The sequence below is a fragment of the Sus scrofa genome, chromosome 1, assembly GCF_054392235.1.
Source record: "Sus scrofa isolate SSC_HxYL_T2T_F1_AM1 chromosome 1, Sscrofa_HxYL_maternal_Yorkshire_Landrace_v2.0, whole genome shotgun sequence".
In the NCBI taxonomy this organism is placed as follows: Eukaryota; Metazoa; Chordata; class Mammalia; order Artiodactyla; family Suidae; genus Sus; species Sus scrofa.
The window spans coordinates 66,664,507-66,683,933 of NC_139383.1; the positions used below are offsets into that span (position 1 = coordinate 66,664,507).

At 43.5% G+C, this 19,427-nt stretch overlaps 1 pseudogene; it reads left to right on the forward strand.

Annotated features, from left to right (window-relative positions):
* Nucleotides 1–2,028: 2,028 nt before the first annotated feature.
* LOC100152460 (small ribosomal subunit protein uS13 pseudogene) lies at nucleotides 2,029–2,460 on the forward strand (annotated as a pseudogene).
* Nucleotides 2,461–19,427: the final 16,967 nt, after the last annotated feature.

The following is a 19,427-nucleotide window of genomic DNA, read 5'->3' on the forward strand; positions in this document are numbered from 1 at the left end:
CCTTCTTAACTTCTCTGCTTGGATACTGAGAGACATCTCAAATTTAATATAAACATGCATTTCTCTCCAAATTGCTTCTCCTTCAGTCTTTATCATTTTAGTAAATGGCAAATTCTAACCATTTGCCTAACCTATGAGATACCCTTGATTTCTCTTTCTTTCACATTCCAACACAACCCAGGTGGCTGTGCCTTAGAAACATCTCCAGAAAGTTTGCCTCTTCTCATCACCACCACCACTCTGGTCCAAGCAACCATCACCTTTCCCCTGGATGTGGGTAGAGTGTCATATTTAGTCTCTGCTTCCACCTTTGTGGTCTTTAGCTTTTTGTTCATATTGCAGCTGGTGTGATCCTTCTAAAGTAAAACCCCAGTTGTGTCCTAACTCTGTTCAAAATCCTATAACGATTCCCCATATCACTAGAGAAAAATCCACAGTTCTTAACATGATTCAGAAGGCTCTGTATGAACAGGCCCCATTATTTTCTCTCTAGCCTCATCTCCTACCACTCTTCCCCTCACACACTCCACTCCAGTCATACTGACCTTGCTGTAACTGGAGTTTACCAGGCACACTTCTACCTTGAGGCCATTGCACATCCCCCAGATAGCTCATGTGGCTTTTTCTGTCACTTCCTTTGAGTTTCAAACATCATCTTATCAGAGAGACCTTTCCTAGCCATCCCATATAAAATATCACATTCCTCCATCAGTCTTTCACCATTTACTTTGCCTTATTTTTTTGATAGCTCATTATCTCAGATATTATTTATTTATCTAAAGACAGAAGTGCTCTTAAATTGGTTAATTCAATGTCTCAGAATGGCTTAATGACAAGTCTCTGGCCTCCTTAGCTTGCTAGTTTCTGTCCTTAGGTTTGTTCCCTCAAGATTGATGTTACTGTTCCAGGAATCTTATCCTCACACAACATTCAAAGACAGAAATGATGGGGACTCTTTCCTTCTGGACACCTTTTTTTTTTTTTTTTTTGTCTTTTTGCCTTTTCTAAGGCCGCTCCTGCAGCATATGGAGGTTCCCAGGCTAGGGGTTCAATCAGAGCTACAGCTGCCGGCCTATGCCACAGCCACAGCAATGCCGGATCCGAGCTGCATCTGGACCTACACCACAGCTCACAGCAACGCCAGATCCTTACCCCACTGAGCAAGGCCAGGGATCGAACCAGAAACCTCATGGTTCCTAATCAGATTCGTTAACCACTGAGCCAAGATGGGAACTCCTGGACACCATTTTTAAGGTCAAAATAAATCTTTCCTACATATTGCTAGAAAATTCACCCCCATGTCATTTTGGCCAGAATTGTTTTGAATGCATATTCTTAAACCAATCGCAAGCAAGAGAAAGGGAACTGCCATAGTTGATGTAAACTAATCAAGATTCACTTCCTGGGATTTGGAGTATAAAGTAGTTGACCACTCAGTTTCCCAAGAAAATAGGAATAAAAGCAAAAATAAACAAATGGGACTTAAACTTTTAAACTTTTGTAGTTCCCATCATGGCTTAGTAGTAACGAACCCGACTAGTATCCATGAGGATGTGGGTTTGATCCCTGGCCTTGCTCAGGTGGTTAAGGATCTAGCATTGCTGTGAGCTGTGGTGTAGGTTGCAGATATGGCTCAGATCTAGCATTGCTGTGGCTGTGGGGTAGGTTGGCAGCTGCAGCTCCAATTAGACCCCTAGCCTGGGAACTTCTATATGCTTTGAGTGCAGCCCTAAAAAGCAAAGCAAAACAAAACAAACAAACAAACAAATAAAAACCAAAAAAACAAAAAAACCCCAACAACCAGAAAACCAACTTATAAGCTTTTGCATGGCAAAGGAAACCATAAACAAAATGAAAAGACAACCTATAGATTGGGAGAAAATATTGCAAATGATGTGCTGACAAGGGCTTAATTTTCAAAATATGCAAGCAGCTCATACAACTCAATAACAAAAACAAACAACTCAACTAAAAAAATAGGCAAAAGGCTCTTTCACTGGAGGCCTACACGCCACCAGTGCTGCAGCCATGTCTCTAGAAATCCCTAAGAAGTTCCAGCATATTTTGTGAGTACTCGATGGCAGCGGAAAATTGCCTTTGCTGTCACTGTGATTAAGGGTGTAGGACGGAGATATGCTCATGTGGTGCTGAGGAAAGCAGACATCGACCTCACCAAGAGGGCAGGAGTGCTCACAGAGGATGAGGTGAAACGTGTAATCGCCATTATGCAGAATCCACGCCAATACAAGATCCCAGGCTGGTTCTTAAATAGACAGAGGGACATGAAGGATGGGAAGTACAGCCAGGTCCTGGCCAACGGTCTGGATAACAAACTCCGTGAAGACCTGGAGTGACTGAAGGAGACTGCGTCCTCACTTCTGGGGACTGCATGTCCAAGGCCGTCACACCAAGACCACAGGCCTCCGTGGCCGTACTGTGGGTGTGTCCAAGAAAAAATAAATGTGTCGGTGCTGCTTGTTAATAAATAGTTTATGCAGGCAAAAGAGCTAAATAGACATTTCTAAAAACAGACATAGATGACTAACAGGCACATGAAAAAAATGCTCAACATCACTAATTATTAGAGAAATGAAAATCCAAACTACGAGGCACCACCTCACACCAGTCAGAATAGCCATCATTAAAGTCTACGAATAGGAGTTCCCGTTGTGGCGCAGCGGATACGAATCCAACTAGGAACCATGGGGTTTCGGGTTCGATACCTGGCCTTGATCAGTGGGTTAAGGATCTGGTGTTGCCATGAGCTGTTGTGTAGGTCACAGATGTGGCTCAGCTCTGGCGTTGCTGTGGCCGTGGCGTAGGCCAGTGGCTACAGCTCCAATTAGACCCCTAGCCTGGGAACCTCCGTATGCCATGGGTTTGGCCCTAAAAAAGACAAAAGAGAACTTAAAAAAAATAAATAAATAAAGTTAGCAAATAACAAATGCTGGAGAGGGTGTGGAGAAAAAGGAACCCTCCTGCACTGTTGGTGGGAATGTAAATTGGTGCAGCCATTATGGAAAACACTATGGAGTTTCCTTACAACACTAAAAAGAGGAGTTCCCTGGTGGCCTAGTGAATTAAGGATCTGGCATTGTTACTGCTGCTTCTTAGGTCACTGATGTGGCGTGGGTTCAATCCCTGGCCTGGGAACTTCTGAATGCCCCTGTTGCAGCAAAAAAGCTCCTCAAAATAAAAAACGAAAACAAACCAAAAAACACCTAAAAATAGAGTTGCCATTTGAACAGAAATACCCCTCCTGGGCATTTACCTGGAGAAAATTCTCATTCAAAAAGATAACACACCCCAGCGTTCATAGCAGCACTATTTTTTCTTCTTTTTTTCTTTTTCATGACTGCATCTGCTGCATTTGGAAGTTCCTGGTCTAAGGGTTGAATCAGAGCTACAGCTGCGGCCTACACCACAGCTTGTGGCAATGCAGGATCCTTAACCCACTGAGTGAGGCTAGGGATTAAACCTGCATCCTCACGGAGACAACACTGAGTCCTTAACCCACTGAGCCACAACTGGAACTCCCGGCAGCACTTTTTATGATAGCTAAGACATGGAAGGAGTTCCTATCATGGCTCAGGGTTAACAAACCTGATTAGCATCCATGAGGACACTGGTTTGATCCCTGACCTTGCTCAGTGGGTTAAGGGTGCAGTGTTGCCATGACCTATAGTGTAGGTCACAGACATGGTTCAGATCTCATATTGCTGTGGCTGTGGCTGTGGCTGTGGCATAAGCCAGCAGCTGTAGCTCTTATTCAACCCCTAGTCTGCGAAGCTCCACAGGCCATGGGTGTGACCCAAACAAACAAACAAACAAAAAAAGACATGGAAGCAACCTAAGTGTCCATCAAGAGATGAGTGGTACATATATACAATGAAATACTACTCACACATAAACAAAGAATGAAATAATGCCATTTGTAGCAACATGGACGGACCTAGAAACTACCGTGCTAAGTGAAGTAAGTCAGAAAGAGAAAGGCAAATACTGTATATATCAGTTACATATGGAATCTAAAATATGACACAAATGAACCTATCTACAAAACAGAAAACAAACTCATCACAGACATAGAGAACAGATTTGTGGTTGCCAAGGGGGAGGAGGGAGGAGGGAGATGGATGGACTGGGAGTTTGGGGTTAGCAGAGGCATACTATTACATTTAGCATGGATAAACAACAAAGTCCTACTGTATAGCTCAGGAAAATATATTGAATATCCCATCATAAACCCTAATGGGAAAGAATATGAAAAAGAATATACATTGAATTATTTTGCTGTATGAGTCTAATCATACAGCATTGAACCTAATACAACTAATACAGAAACTAATACAACATTGTAAATTGACTATACTTCAATACTTCATTGTTTAAAAAAAAAGAATTGAAAGCACATGTTAAAAGTGTTTGATCACTTTTATACACAAATATATTTATGGTTCTGATAGCAAAAAAGAAAGACAATGGCTATTGGGTGGACATTTTAATAGTGTTTTCCACACTTGTGATTAATCAAAACCCCATTTTGTTGGTCATCTTTTATCTAAGTAGGTTATGCTCTCATATTTCTAGGCAGCTGATAATTTGACTCAAGGCAGTTCCCCCCATTTATCTCTGTTGTATTTAATTATATTCACTTATAGGAAGTTTATCTATTATCTGTTGCTAAATAGCTAACCACTTTGAAACTTAGTGGCATACAACAACTATTTCTTGGTTCAGTTCTGCAATTGTGCTGGCCTTACCTGAATGGATCCCTTGCTGGTATCACCTAGGCTTATTACACCAAGATTGTAATCATTTGTGTACAGCTGGGGGCTGAGTTCCTCTCTCCCCGTGATCTTTCATTTTTTGTTTGTTTGTTTGTTTTGGTTTGGGCTACATCCACAGCATGAAGAAATTTCTGGGCTAGGGACTGAACCCATGCCACTGTAGTGACTGGAGCCACAGCACTGACAATGCTGGATGCTTAACCACTAGTCCGCCAGGGGACTCCTGCATATATTTAAAATGAATACTATTTAGTTATCTAAAACTGAATTCATGTATGGATGGAGGAGACAGAATGAAGGACAAGATAAAAATGAAGCATTTTCCTAAATATTTTTCATGGACAAAAGCAACCTAGCGTTGCCCTAATTCTCTGTCTGTCTGTTGGTTTTATTTTACGCAGCATCATTGGGTTGTGAAAACAAAAGTCAAGTTGTTATTAAGACAAGAACCAGAAAATTGTCTTCAATTTGTCATCTTCATTAATTACTTGGCAACATATCCTAAAAAAAGAGTCCTTTCTGCTCAGTATAATTATAAGGGAATAGGTAGCTTCTGATGGCTGTTCTTTGTTAAACCACTCTTTTTTGTGGTGAGTAGGCACTGAAATGTCTACTGAGTCATTGAAGGAGAGAAAACATTCTGCTGAATTACATTTTTCTTATCAAATATTAAATCTAGATGCTGTCCCAGTAGAATCCATCTCTCCCCATATTTTTCATGCTAGCTATCAGCAAATCATTACAATTTTTTCTGTTGTTCAGCTGTGAACAATTCTAACAGCTTTTCTCCCTCCTTTCCTCCTTCTCTTCCTTTTCCTCTCCCCTGTCTCTTTATTGTCTATTTTTCTCTTCCAATTTCTCTTTTTAAAAATTATTCCTCTCTCAAATCAGCTTTCCACATGACTTCAAGTGAAGCAGCTGAAATTAAATAAAATCCTCTGTTGTCACCATCAGTGGTAAATTATATGGTTGTGGGGTTTGGTTTGATCTTGGAAACCACTTTGGTTTGATCTTGGAAACCAGTGAGAATATCTCCTTCATTGTTCATTGATGGGAACCTGCTTTTACCTCCTGCACTTAATATAGTTTCATTTGTTATGTTTCCCTGAGAAGACTAAAATATGTCACATAGTTGTTTGATATTAGGAATAAGTTAATCAATATTGAAAAATAAGAAACCGAAAAGGATAGATGCTATGGCAATAGGTCAATGTCCTTTATTAAGCAGCTACTAAAATACATTTAAACTTTGGATCAATTGACAGTGTCCACAATTTATGCAGACCACAAGTCCCTGAATGCATAATAGTGTTGTACTAGATTTAAAGGATGTCTTTATTTTAAAAAATTAAGGGGCAATTTTCAGGAGAATGGTTCCTGCTTTTGCTTTTGTTTTTTATGTTGTTGTTTTTTGGCTGCACCTAAGGCAAGAGCAAGTTCCCAGCACCACAAAAATCCATACCACAGCAGCCACCCCAGCTGCTGCAGTGACAATGCCAGATCCTTAACTGGCTTTACCACGAGAGAACTCCCTGATTCCTGTTTTAATCATGATTTGAAGTTTTGTTTTTATTATCCAGGCATTTTGGATAAAATAAAATCAGTGGCATCTCAATTTAAAAGGCTTATATATTTACATACCTCTTAATTAATTTTTACTTTTATTTATTTATTTTTTTTAGGGCCACACCTGAAAGATATGGAAGTTCCTGGGCTAGGGGTTGAATGGGAGCTGCAACTAAGGCCTATACCACAGTAACAGCAACATGGGATCCAAGCTGTATCTGCTACCTATGCTGCAGCTTGCAGCAACACCAGATCCTTAACTAACTGAGCAAGGCCAGGGATCTAACTTGCTTCTTCATGGATGCTAGTTGGGTTCTTAACACACTGAGCTACAAAGAGAATTCCTATATAGCTTTCAAATATAAAAAGTGACCCAAATTACCAATAAATCTAAAAAGTCAATTCACTGATGATACGCACACACAGCCAAAGCCCCCAAGGAGACAAACCAACACCTTCCATTTGTCTGTAGTACCACTGAGGAATTGCTTTCAGCTATGAGTAATACGACCTTCTTCCCTCCTCTGCCTCCTCCTCCTCCCTCCGCCTTTTCCCTCACTCTTCTACACACATCCAAAGTAATGACTTAAAAACATCAGTGTTTGTTTTCACCTAAATCAAGTCCAGACATAAGTATTCCAGGTTTGGTGTGGTGGTTCCATTAAGTCATCTGGGATCCTGCTTCCTTCTACATTCTACTCAGGCATTCCTCTGCACTTGGCTTCCATACACAGGGACATTTCATAGACCAAAACGGCTTCTGCAGCACCAGCCATTGTGTCTGCATTCAGGGATGAGGAAAAGGAAAAGGGGTTTTCTGAGACTGAGTTGTTTTCTGAGACTCAGACAACACTCTGCTTACATTACCTTTACCTTAACTAGAGCTTACATAACCACATCCAGCTATGAAAAGGCTGGGACACACAGCCTTTGTTCCACAGCAATGTAAGCAGCTGTAATGCAATGTAACCAGAATTCTGCTAGAAAGTGGGGAGAATGGGTACTTGACAGTCCAATAGAAGACTTTGCTACAATGAATAAGGGAATGTAGTGAAACTGCATGTTATCATCACTACTAGCATTACTTGCTACCAGAATTATGAAGAGTCTTCAACCCTGACTGGGAATGTCCTACTTTTTGGCTTCATTCTTCCCCTGTTTGTAAGACAAAAGCTCAATTTCTCAGCCTTATTTATTTATTTATTTATTTGCATCCAGGGCATAGCAATGCAGCTTAGAATCTAAGTCAGATACCAGCATCTAAGACTTTGATTTGGAAGAAGATAATATGTAGAAGCCAATGCCCATGTGGAACACACTTTTGTGAGGATAGCAGCAGAGATATCATGTTTCCAGAGGCAGCAGTGACAGTATGGCCAGGGCTGTCATGTCTACAGTGGGGCCATCCTGTGAATGCATTGGGGCCATTTTCCAGGGATGTAGCCTCCAAGTCACACTCTCTGCCATTGCTTAGAATTAGAACCACCTCATATGATTTTCTCTTCAACAACTAAGAGAGGGTTTCCTTTATTTTTTTTTGCTTTTTAGGGTCACACTTGACATATATGGAGGTTCCCAGGCTGGAGTCTAATCGGACTGCAATCGGTGTTGCTGTGGCCAACACCACAGCCACAGCAACTAGGGATCTGAGCCATGTCTTCGACCTACACCACAGCTCACGTCAATGACAGATCCTTAACCCCTGAGCAGGGCCAGGGATCTAACCCTCAACCTCATGGTTCCTAGTCAGATTTGGTTCCGCTGTGCCACGACAGGAACTCCTAAGAGAGAGTTTCTGATATTTGTACCTGGGTTGGTTTGCTGTAGTTGTTGTAACAATGTACCACAGATTGCATGGCTTAGACAACAGAAGATTATTATCTCATGGTTCTGGAGGCCAGAAATCCAAAATCAAAGTATTGGTAGAGTTGGTTTCTTCTGAACAAGCTTGTCTGTGAGGGAGGGGTCTGTTCCAGGCCACCTCCTTTGGCTTATAGATGGTTGTCTTTATGATCATAGGATGTTCTCTCCCTATTCGTGTCTGTGTCCAAATTTCTCCATCTTATAAGGACAATAGTCATAATGGGTTAGGGCCCACCCTAATGGCCTCATTTTAACTTGCTTACTTCTGTGAATTCCCTATCTCCAAATAAGGTCATATCCTGGGGGGGGAGGACTACCTCCAAATAAGGTCATATTCTGGGGGGGACTTCAAGGTATGAATTTTGAGGGGTGCAATGCCACCCATAACAAAATACATAAGAACTCTCACTGATGAACATATGTCTTAGGACATCAATTTAGGGGCATAGTACCCTCAAAATCAGTAATACAGAAGACTCTCCTCCTCCTCATCACCTTCCCTCCTTCTGTCGGTCTCCAAAACAGAACTACAAGAGTTCGAATGTCAAGGATTGACGTAAAATGACTTCACTGATTTCTTTTAAAGAAAAATATTTGTACAAATAAAATTACTTTAAGCCATTTATAATTGAATTAAGCACAGACCACATTTGGTGGTTTCTGTTCCAAATCAGAAGAGGAGAAAGAGTTTTATTCAATGCCACAGGATTCACATTTCTGATTGTGAGACCTTTGGACATTGTTCCTATGGGTTATGTAAGCCTGGTGGGGCACCACTGTAGTTATGAGGATTCCAGATGGTCACTTAGATCACACACTCTGCAACTCAACACTTCTCTCTGGATCATCCCTTGTATAGCTTCTTCTTCTTCTTCTTTTTTTTTTTCCCCCTTTTTTGGCTGCCCTGGGTATATGGAGCTCCCTCCCAGGCCAGGGATCAGATCCAAGCCACGGCAGTGACCTACCCTACAGCTGAGTCAATGTCAGATCCTTAACCCACTGTGCCTGGGGATTGAACCTGTGTCCCAAAACTCCAGAGAGGCTACTGATCCTGTTGCACCATGGCAGGAACTCCTGTAGAGCTTCTTAAAAGATCACAGAGCTAAAAAAACTATTTTTTCCATGGATTTCAATTAAATATTAGCAATGTATACACATGCATTTCTTCCCGCAAATCTCTTCCACCATGCTATTTTTTTTTTAATTAACATTTTATTTTGGAAAAGTTCCAGCACATATAAAAGTAGGAGAGAATGTTGCAATGAACCCCCTGTTTCCATCACTCAGATCCAACAATTATCAATTTTTTTTTGTCTTTTTGTCTTTTAGGGCCACACTTGGTGGCACATGGAGGTTCCCAGGCTAGGGAAGCTATTGGAGCTGTAGCCGCTGGTCTATGCTATAGCCACAGCAATGCAGGATCTGAGCTGCATCTGCGACTTACACCACAGCTCATGGCAACACCAGATCCTTAACCCACTGAGCGAGGCCAGGGATCAAACCTACGTCCTCGGGGATGCTAGTTGGGTTCGTTAACCACTGAGCTACAACGAGAACTCCTAAATCCAAAAATTATCAATTTACGGCCAATTTTGTTTCATCTATACACAGTGGTCTCCACAGAGGGTAATTTTTTTTTAATTAAGAATTTTTATTTTTTTCCATTATGGTTGGTTTACCATGTTCACTGAGGGTAATTTTGACCCTGGGAAATATCTGGTGTCATTACCAGTGGAGGGATTCTAATAGGCATCCAGTAGTGCCTAATAGGCATCTAGTAGAGACCAGGGATGATGCTAAACATTCTACGATGCACAAGACAAATCCCACAACAAAGAATTGCCAGCCCAAAATGTCAATATGCTGAGGTTGAAAATCCTGACTGATAACTGTACTTGCTGCCCCCCTACCATAGAATTACTTGAAGAAAATCCCAGACATCATATTTAACTGTAAATATTTCAATGTGCATCTCTGAAAAGAAGGGATTAAAAAATTAAACATACTACAGTTACTTCACTTATAATTAACATTAATACTGTGAAATATCTAGTCAGTTTTAGAATTATCAGGGTGGACTCTGCAATACCTTTTACGGTCTCATCTCAAAAATCACACAGTCACCTCTGCCTTGTTCTATTCATTACAAATCAGTCACTAAGTCTGACTCATGTTCAAGACTCCACATTCGGGGGAGAGGATGGTCAAAGAATCTGTGGACATATTTTAAAACCACCACATCCTTTAAGTTTCTTTAAATCTTTCATTTCTCCTTCCCTTTCCTTTCCTTCCTTGCAACCTATTTGTGAAAAATAAAAACAGGTATTTGTCCTGTAGAGGGTTCCACAGTCTGTCTGCTTTTCTGACTGTATTCTGATGGATTTGTTTATCCAGTTCATCTGTCCTCTCTATTTCCTATTATCAGAGTGATCACACTCAGGTTTAATTTTGTTTCCTTGCTTGCTTGCTTGCCTATTTTGCTTGCTTGTGTATTTCATAGTCAGTGTTGCCCATTCGCATTCAGAGGCTTGCTCTTTGTGATGATCTGAAGATCATTGCCTGCATCCATTATTCCACTGGGGGTTGCAAACAATAATATTTGAATTCTTGAACTCTTCCTTTATTAGCTGGAATAAGTCTACAAGGCAAGGCTTCCCCTTATACATCATTTGTTGCCCTGAGATACACATGACTGTTCTTATGCGACTGCCTAAGTGGCCTCTGGTGTCAGAAGTCCTGAGCCATTTATCATGTACAATTTCCAGCCTAGCAGTACAGCACCTTATCATGGGGCTCAGTGAATGGTAAGCATAAGCATCATTATAAAAATGTTAATAACTAACGTTCTTGAGTACATCGTATGTTCTGAGTACCGTGCCAAGCCCTTTCCATCAACATCTCATAATCTTCTCAACAACCCTGTGAAGTAGGTCTCATTACTCCTATTTTAGAGATAAAGAAACTGAACCTTAGAAAGTTTGCCTTTGCTCAAGGTCACGTGGCTAGTATCAAAGGCAGAATTTGAATCCAGGCAGTCTGACTCTAGAGCCCATTCTCTCAATCATTAGGACCTCGCCTGATAACTTAATGATCCTCATAGAAAAGAGCAGATGTGTGAAGTCAGTTAAAAGTTCTGAATGTAGGGTGGTCAAGTGAAAATAGCCTGGGCTTTGAATTCAGAAGGATATGGGAGGAATTCTGTCTCTATTATTTACTGTGTGACCCTAAGCAAGCTTATTAACCTCCATGAACTTTTCTTATTGGTAAAACAAAAATAATAAAATCTACCTCAGAGTGTTGTTATGATGGTTAAACCTAACAGTCTGTTTTATGGTGGGCATTTAAAAAGTTATAAAAGTAAGTGTGCTCAATAATAAAAAAAGTTATAACAGTATGTGTGCTCAATAATAAAATGACAACCCAGTTAAAAATGGGAAAAAGATTTGAATAAACATTTCTCCAAAGAAGATAAACAAATGGCAAGAAGGACATGAAAGGATGCCTGGGCATTAGTCATTTAGTCATTAGTGAAATACAATCCAAAAGTACAATGAGATTCTATTTCACCCCTGCTAGGATGTGTATAATAAAAAAAGAAATATTGTTGTTGGGAGTTCCCGTTGTGGCTCAGTGGAAACGAATCTGACTAGTATCCATGAGGATTCAGGTTCGACCCCTAGCTTTGCTAAGTGGGTTAAGGATCTAGCGTTGCTGCGAGCTATGGCATAGGCCGAAGACATGGCTCAGATCTGGCATTGCTGTGGATCTGGCCTAGGCCAGCAGCTGCAGCTCCAATTTGACCTGTAGCCTGGGAACCTCCATATGCCCTAAAAAGACAAAAAAGACCAAAAAAAAAAAAAAAAAGAGTTTATGAAGAAACGTTTGTTGGAATGTGAAATGGTGTAGCATTTTTGAAAAAAGTTTGACAGTTATTCAAAGAGTTTAACATAGATCCAGCAATTTTGTCTGTAGGTATATATTCAAAGGAAATGAAAACATATACATACACAAAAAGCAGTGTGCAAATGTTCATAGTGGCATTACACATAATAGCAAAATGGGAACAAAAAAAAGGCCTATCGACTGATAAATAGTTGAATAAAATCTGATATATGTATACAATAAAATATTTCCCATCCATAAAAAGGAATGACATACTGAAACATGTTTCAAAATGGATGAACCTTGATAAATCATGCTAAGTGAAAGAATACAGTCACAAAAGACCACTTTTATATAAAATGTGCAGCATAAGCAAACCTTTGGAGACAGGAAATTGGTGGCTGCCTATAACCGGGGAGTTTGGAAACATATGGAGAGTAGTGCAGACGGGTATGGCCTTTTTTTGGAGAGGAGATGAAAATGTTCTAAAATTAGATCGTGGTGATGGTTGCACCATCCTGCAGATATAGTAAGGCAAACACAAACACCAAACCCATCAACACTGAACTGTAACTTTTCTCCCCTGGCCTCACTGAGGCATATGGAACTTCCCAGGCTAGGGGTGGAATTGGAATTGCAGCTGAGGCCTATGCCACAGCCACGGCAACACAGGATCCTTAACCTGGGTTCTTAACCTTCTGAGCCACAACAGGAACCCCTGAATTGTACACTTTAAATGGGTGTGTCGTATGGTACGTGAATTATATCTCAACAAAGCTGTATAACAAAGAAAAATGTTTTTTGTGTATGTGTATAAAAATGAGCCCTTGGAGTTCCCATCGTGGCTCAGCTGAAATGAGAATCTGACTAGTATCCACGAGGACGAAGGTTTGATTCCCGGCCTTGCTCAGTGGGTTAAGGATCTGGCATTGCGGTGAGCTGTGGTGTAGGTCAAAGACATAGCTCGGATCTGGCTTTGCTGTGGCTGTGGCATAGGCTGGTAGCCATAGCTCTGATTCGACCCCTAGACCTCCATATGCCACAGATGCGGCCCTAGAAAGACAAAAAAAAAAAAAAAAAAAGCACCCTTTATAACCTTATCTAATTTTCATGTTGTGATCATGTGTATAATTAAAAGGCTTACTGAATGTGAATCCCTACTGTAAAATGAAGTCCCTACATTCTTTCAGGAAAAGAAAAGGTATTATCAGTTCGTCATGGACATGAGCAGGAATAACACGAGTGATGTCATCCCATTTTAAATGAGACAAACACAGTATCAGTGGTGACATTAAGATAGTACACAGGATCCTACTAGTGAACCTACTAATTATTATTCAGAGATGCTGATTATGAACTGAATTTGATCTTAGTTGTGATATGAGCTGGGTATTATTATTGCTTATTCCTGTTGCTATCATAATGACCACTTAATGAACATCTATCACTCACAAGTGGTTCGAGGGATTATACAGGTACCTGCCAGAACAGCTTCTTCCCTTTATACACTACTGGGTCATGGGTTAAGGGAAAATTCTGTGCCTCCTGAATGTAGATATACATGTTCTTTCTTCATGAGGTGGGCCCATCTGGGAAGAAAGGAAGGTTTTAGATCCATGGAGGAGCTGAAGAAAAAAAAAATGTTTGACTCATGGCTCACTCTGCCCAGAATCATTCTTGTAATTGGAGAGTTCACCTTTCCACCAGGCAGAGAGGGGAAGGGGACCCTAGAAATACTGAGTTTGGGAACCTAATTTTGAGTAGAAATTTATTACAAAACTCACTTGCTATTACTCCTTTTCTAGATCCACACATTAACTTCCTTTTCTTTTCTCCCTCTTTTTCCCCCTCTTGTCCTATATGCACCTTAAAAAAATTAGATCTCGGGAGTTCCCGTCGTGGTGCAGTGGTTAATGAATCCGACTAGGAACCATGAGGTTGTGGGTTCGGTCCCTGCCCTTGCTCAATGGGTTAACGATCCCGCGTTGCAGTGAACTGTGGTGTAGGTTGCAGATGCGGCTCGGATTCTGCGTTGCTGTTGCTGTGGCTCTGGCGTAGGCCGGAGGCTACAGCTCCGATTGGACCCCTAGCATGGGAACCTCCATATGCCGCAGGAGCGGCCCAAGAAATAGCAAAAAAGACAAAAAAAAAAAATAGATCTCAAAATAACTTTTAATTGGAAACACATTCTTATGATACCAAAAAGAAACCAAAAGTGAGAAGTCCCCACCTGTCCCTGAGCTTAGACACGCGGCATCTCCTATTTCTCAGGAAACCTAACGCAGGATGATATAAACAAATCAACTGGATTTAAACAAATAATCCCCAAGTGGATTTAGACAAATGAAGAGAAAAACAAGGAAATCCAGATAATCCGAGTTCTCCTTCACACTTCTTTTGTTTAGTGGTCACCTGTCATTTCTATCTTCCCTGATCTTCTGGGGCTAGATGAGGCTGTCACTGCTTTCTGCTTAAACAGTCCCATACTCAGTTCAGTCTGATTTCCAGCTTTCATAAGACCTTGTCTCCTTCAGCTCAGAAACCTAGAAGCCACTTGGAAGTGGATATTTACAAGAGATTATACATCTATACACACATCTGAATGTATAGGAATACTCATCATTATGTGCTTGTGTTATAACATAACATAACATAACACAAACACACACACACACCAGGAAATATTTTTTTGACTTATTTGGGTGTGAAGTTCTCTTTAACATACAAAAGAAGACACTTTTGTTTCTTTTGACTTTTTCCCCTAATGCAAATACTAAATTGTTCTTATTATTGTCCCAAGAGAGGGTATGTTCTTTGGGGGTGGGGATGGGAGGCAGAGATAAAGAAAAAGAAAGCCCAGCTCTTCAAGACGGAGGGTAAAGGGAAAGGGGAGGGGGACGTCTGGGAATCTCAAGAACATCTTTATTTCGCCTTTTAACTCTCCGCCTTTCTGATTAAAGAGTTCAGACTGGCTCCCCCGCCCGCGTTCAATTATCTCCTAGCATCTTTTCTCAGAAGCTGTCACCACCACTTGCTGAACCACAGCCCCACCGTGAGCTATTAGCTCGGTTCTTTTCCGTTTGCTTTTCTTTCCTCAGTTTCTCCCGGCAAGCTTTATAAATCTCCCTTGGAGGAGGAGTGTCCAAGCGGGTGGAAGTCTGAACACAATGCAACCTGAGAATTTCTGTCACTCTCTGCATATGCTCCTAAGTGCTTTAATCCCAATTAGGGGCGGCTGACACACGGTCCTATTCATTCCCATCAGCTCTTGAATACATTTGCCTAGAAATGAACTTCACAAATAGAGGCGCTCCTAAATGTGCCCAACAGCAAGGAAAATCGAATTGAGTGCGGGCTCTTTCGGCAGTGGCCGGCAGAGGAGCGTTGAATGTGAAGGTGCCCCAGACATTGCAATTCAGCAACACGCTCGCTGACTTTTCTTTGCACCATGTCAACCGAAAGAACCAAGAAATAAGTTGGGGAACTCCGGTTAAAAGGCAACTTGAGAGGGACTCTGAATACTTTTATTGAGCCGCTTCCAATGAAGGACTTAAAAAACAACAACAAAAAAGGCACCACAAAACCCACCAGCGGCGTCCCGGCTACGTCGTGGGCGCGCGTTTGGAGCCGCTCCGCTGCGGTGCATCCACCGGCCTCGCAATTAAGAGGAAAATGGCCCCGTCGCCGACGTGTCATCTGGTGGCGTTCCCAGAGCCCGTCGCCGCCGCCCTATTCAGACCTGGCCTTAATGTCCCACCCGCGCCTCGGGGGCCGCGCAGCTGGTCCACACTGACCCGTCCGCCCGGCCGGCGCGGACACCCTGCGGGCGGGCGAGGGGGCGCGGCCCCCTCCACCTCCGGCCCAAACTCGACGGAGTCCCCAGGCATCTGCCACCCCCGCGGTATTGCCTGGGGTCCCTAACCCCGCGCGTTCCCCCTATGCCAAGGTTCCGGACTCTGCGGGCCTGCCGGAGTGAGGTTGGTGACTCCCAACATCCGGATCCTCAAGGCCAAGGGCCACGGAGTAGCCGACTTGCGGCCCCCGCCCCCACCGCCCCCGGAAATCTGAAGACTAGGGATTTGAGCCCCGGAGACCCGCAGCTCAGCGCGAGGTCCTACCCGGGCTTTTTTTCTCTAGGCGGAGCCCAGCCGGGTCACACGTGCGCGGCGCGGTCAGCGTTTCTAGTCCGGCGCTCGGACGCCACCAGGCGCTGGCAGGGGCCGCCGCCAGGCGCAGCCAAGCTGAGCTCAGCGGCTCGGTGGGGGTCGGCCCCTAGCGGTCCCAGGCTGCGGTTCTTCCGCGCCCACACCTGGTTAAGGAAAACCTGTTACCGGGGAGGCGGACTTGATCTCGTAGTTCCGCCGTGGGCAGCGAGCAGGGCAGCCTCCAAATCCTGCCTGGCCCTGCACCTCGGTGCAGAAGGGATTTCGCTTTAACAGGGCCTCTGGACGCCCATTTTCAGTCCATAAAAAAGCCGAGTGGAATGTTTTGATTGAGTCTCAACATTGTCTTTGACTAAGGCTGAGACCATGTAATTAATGTGTCTTTTTAATAAGGGACAATACGGCCGTTCAAGCTATTTAATTTCATTTAATTTTCCATCCCATTTGCTGCACAGCCCGCTTTTACTTTTAACACCCAGGCTTTCACGGCCCATCTTGCTCCACTGGGCACATTAGATTGGTTTCACCCTTGCTTTTTAGGGGAGGAAAAATAAAAGAAAATGTGTTCCTTTCCTCCTTTGTGGACAATTTATTTCACTTGGGGAACTTCAACTCTGAGCCACAGGACAGAATAAAACTGGGCGAGCTGGTGTGAATGCCTCTGGCGCAGTCCCTTTCTTCTCGAGGGGCTGGGAACCAGCCACAATTGGCTATATTAATAAATAACTTTCCTCACAGTCGGCCTTTACATGGTCCTATTGATAAAATTGTTCGCGTGTCGTTCACGCTTTTTCACTCATTAAGGAGGGCCGGGGAGGAGCCCCAAACTCAGGCCTCACGCTCGCCCCTTCCCGCTCGCAGTGCTGGTAATTTAAACTGAGTGTCATCCCGGAGTCGGAGTCGCCAGGCCAGAGGTTAGAGGGACATGTTCATGGCTTAAATTTATTGCCCTCCACTCTTCGGAGCGGCTTCCTCTCCTCCTCCCCTCCCCCTGCTTTTGCCATTCATGGGCCGCTGGATCAAAGGCTCCCTCCTCTCCGTCGAGGGCAGCCTTCCTGGCCCAAAGAGGGGCAGTTGGAAGGTTAAGAAGGAAAAAAAAACAAAAAACAAAAAACAAAAAAAACATCAGTAGCATCTCCTTCAGAAAGTGGCGCTGGACACGGTGTGGATGCACGGATAGAGCGACCGCAGCATTTGGCGGCCCAGCCCAGTCTAGCGGCTCTCTTTTCCGCCCCAACTGCACGTCTACACAGGCCTTGGAGTTAAGATCGTCCATCCCTGTATCACCACACTGTCTGACTTGAGAGGAGTAGACTTGAGACCCTTGACCTGGCCTGACCTGGCCCTGTTACACAAATCGCGAGTTTCGGAGCGTCCTAAATTCATGCACCTTATAGATCATTGCTAAGGACCTTCACACAAATCCTAGTGAACAGCGGGGTGGATGCCAAGAATCTGCATCACCATTCCCATTTCACGGATTAGGAGATTGAGGCTCTGAAGTAATACCCAAAGATGCTCCGACTCTTGAGTGACAGAGCTGACTGAACGACGTTGAGTCTCCTGACATTGTCCAGTATTTCCAACGCAGGTCTCCATCGAAGGGTACCACAGGAGCTTCTCTGCGGGCCTTGTGGGACAATCTAAATTACAGGTGTCGCCACCTTGCGTATTGTTTCTGTCATTAATCAGTGTCATCCCTGCCAGCGGCCAAAGAACCGCAAGGCCCAGGGGCAGAGGTGGGTGGAGATTGTGGCGTGTCTGTAGCAGGGAGTCCTGCTGGTTGGGCCTCCAACACCAGACCCGAACCCGGAGCCACTCAAGCCTCTCTTGAAATACTGGTCAGTAAGATTTGGGGAGCAGCGCTCGGGTCGAGCAGCGCATGGCAGGTGCAAGCAGAATTGTCACAAATATCTAATAAACTCGATCACTCGGCTATCTTATGAAAATAAATGTCCTCACATGAAATCAGAGGTATCCCCTAGAAGAAAATGAGGAGCATTCTGGTTTAACTACGAAGTACCCAGTCTCCCAGCTTATGAGCTGGGCTAAAGGAAGGAGTTATCAGGAGTTATCAGCACCCACCCTGCCCTCTCTTCTGTGACTTTTGTTAAAGTGCTTTAAAAAAAAAAACTTTTTTTTTTTTTTTTGGTTATTGGGAAATTAGCCCCAAGGAATTCTTCCTCGTTTTAAACTTAAAGGCAAATTATGACTTGAGTCGGCTGGTTGGCCTGTGGGGAGATGTGCTTAAAACCCAAAGGCAGACCCCCTCTTCAATCCTCCAGTGCGGTCAGGGCACGCGATCCCCCCCGCAAGGCTCGGCCCTGCGGCCGCTTCCCATTCTCCAGATAAAGTGCGGGCCGGGGGTGCACCCGGGAGCAGAGATGCACAGCTGACCTCGTCTCCCCAAACTGGTCCCCACCCTTCATATTTCGTGGAGAAATTGGACAGAAGGAACGATAAAGCGGTTCTAAATAGACGACTGGCCTGAACCCAATCCCCTGAAATGGTAATATGGTCGTTATTTAAAAAGTGTAGGTATTTTCTGGTGTTTTCCCATCAAGTACCTGCCTAATTTCTGTATGGCACACGCCAGAAATCAATAGAAGTTAACAAGTCCTCCAAACAGTCCCCATCTCTTTGTTTAATGTCCTTTACAATAAAGCCAAGGGGAGAGAATTAAAAATCTTTGAAGTAGACCAAGGCTCAAAGGAATCAGCCAAGTAGACTTAAAGTAGTCACTTATTTCCCAAAACTGGTTTGTCGGTGAACAATAAAAGGAAGTAAAATTTATGGAGAAATTATACAGTGGATTTGTCACTTAAAATATCGTAACTGTCTCGAGGACAATACCCCATGCTGAGGATTAATGGTCCCGCCGGACCTTTGATTCACCAGCGCCTTTTCTTCGCCCTTGACAAATTGGATTTTTAGGAATGGGAAGGTCGCCTGGACCATTGTGCGCCAGCCATTCAGAGGCCTCGATTATGCAGGGGGCTGAGGGAACCACTCCATGTGACCCTCTCGGGTGGGACTCTGCAGCTGCTCCACAGCGCAACTCTCTCACCAAACTCCGCGCCCTTGCGTTCACCGTGCCAAAAGGCGCCCGCCCAGATTGAAAAGGCGCAGTGCATGCCCTGCCGCGTCACTCCGCGGGCGGAGG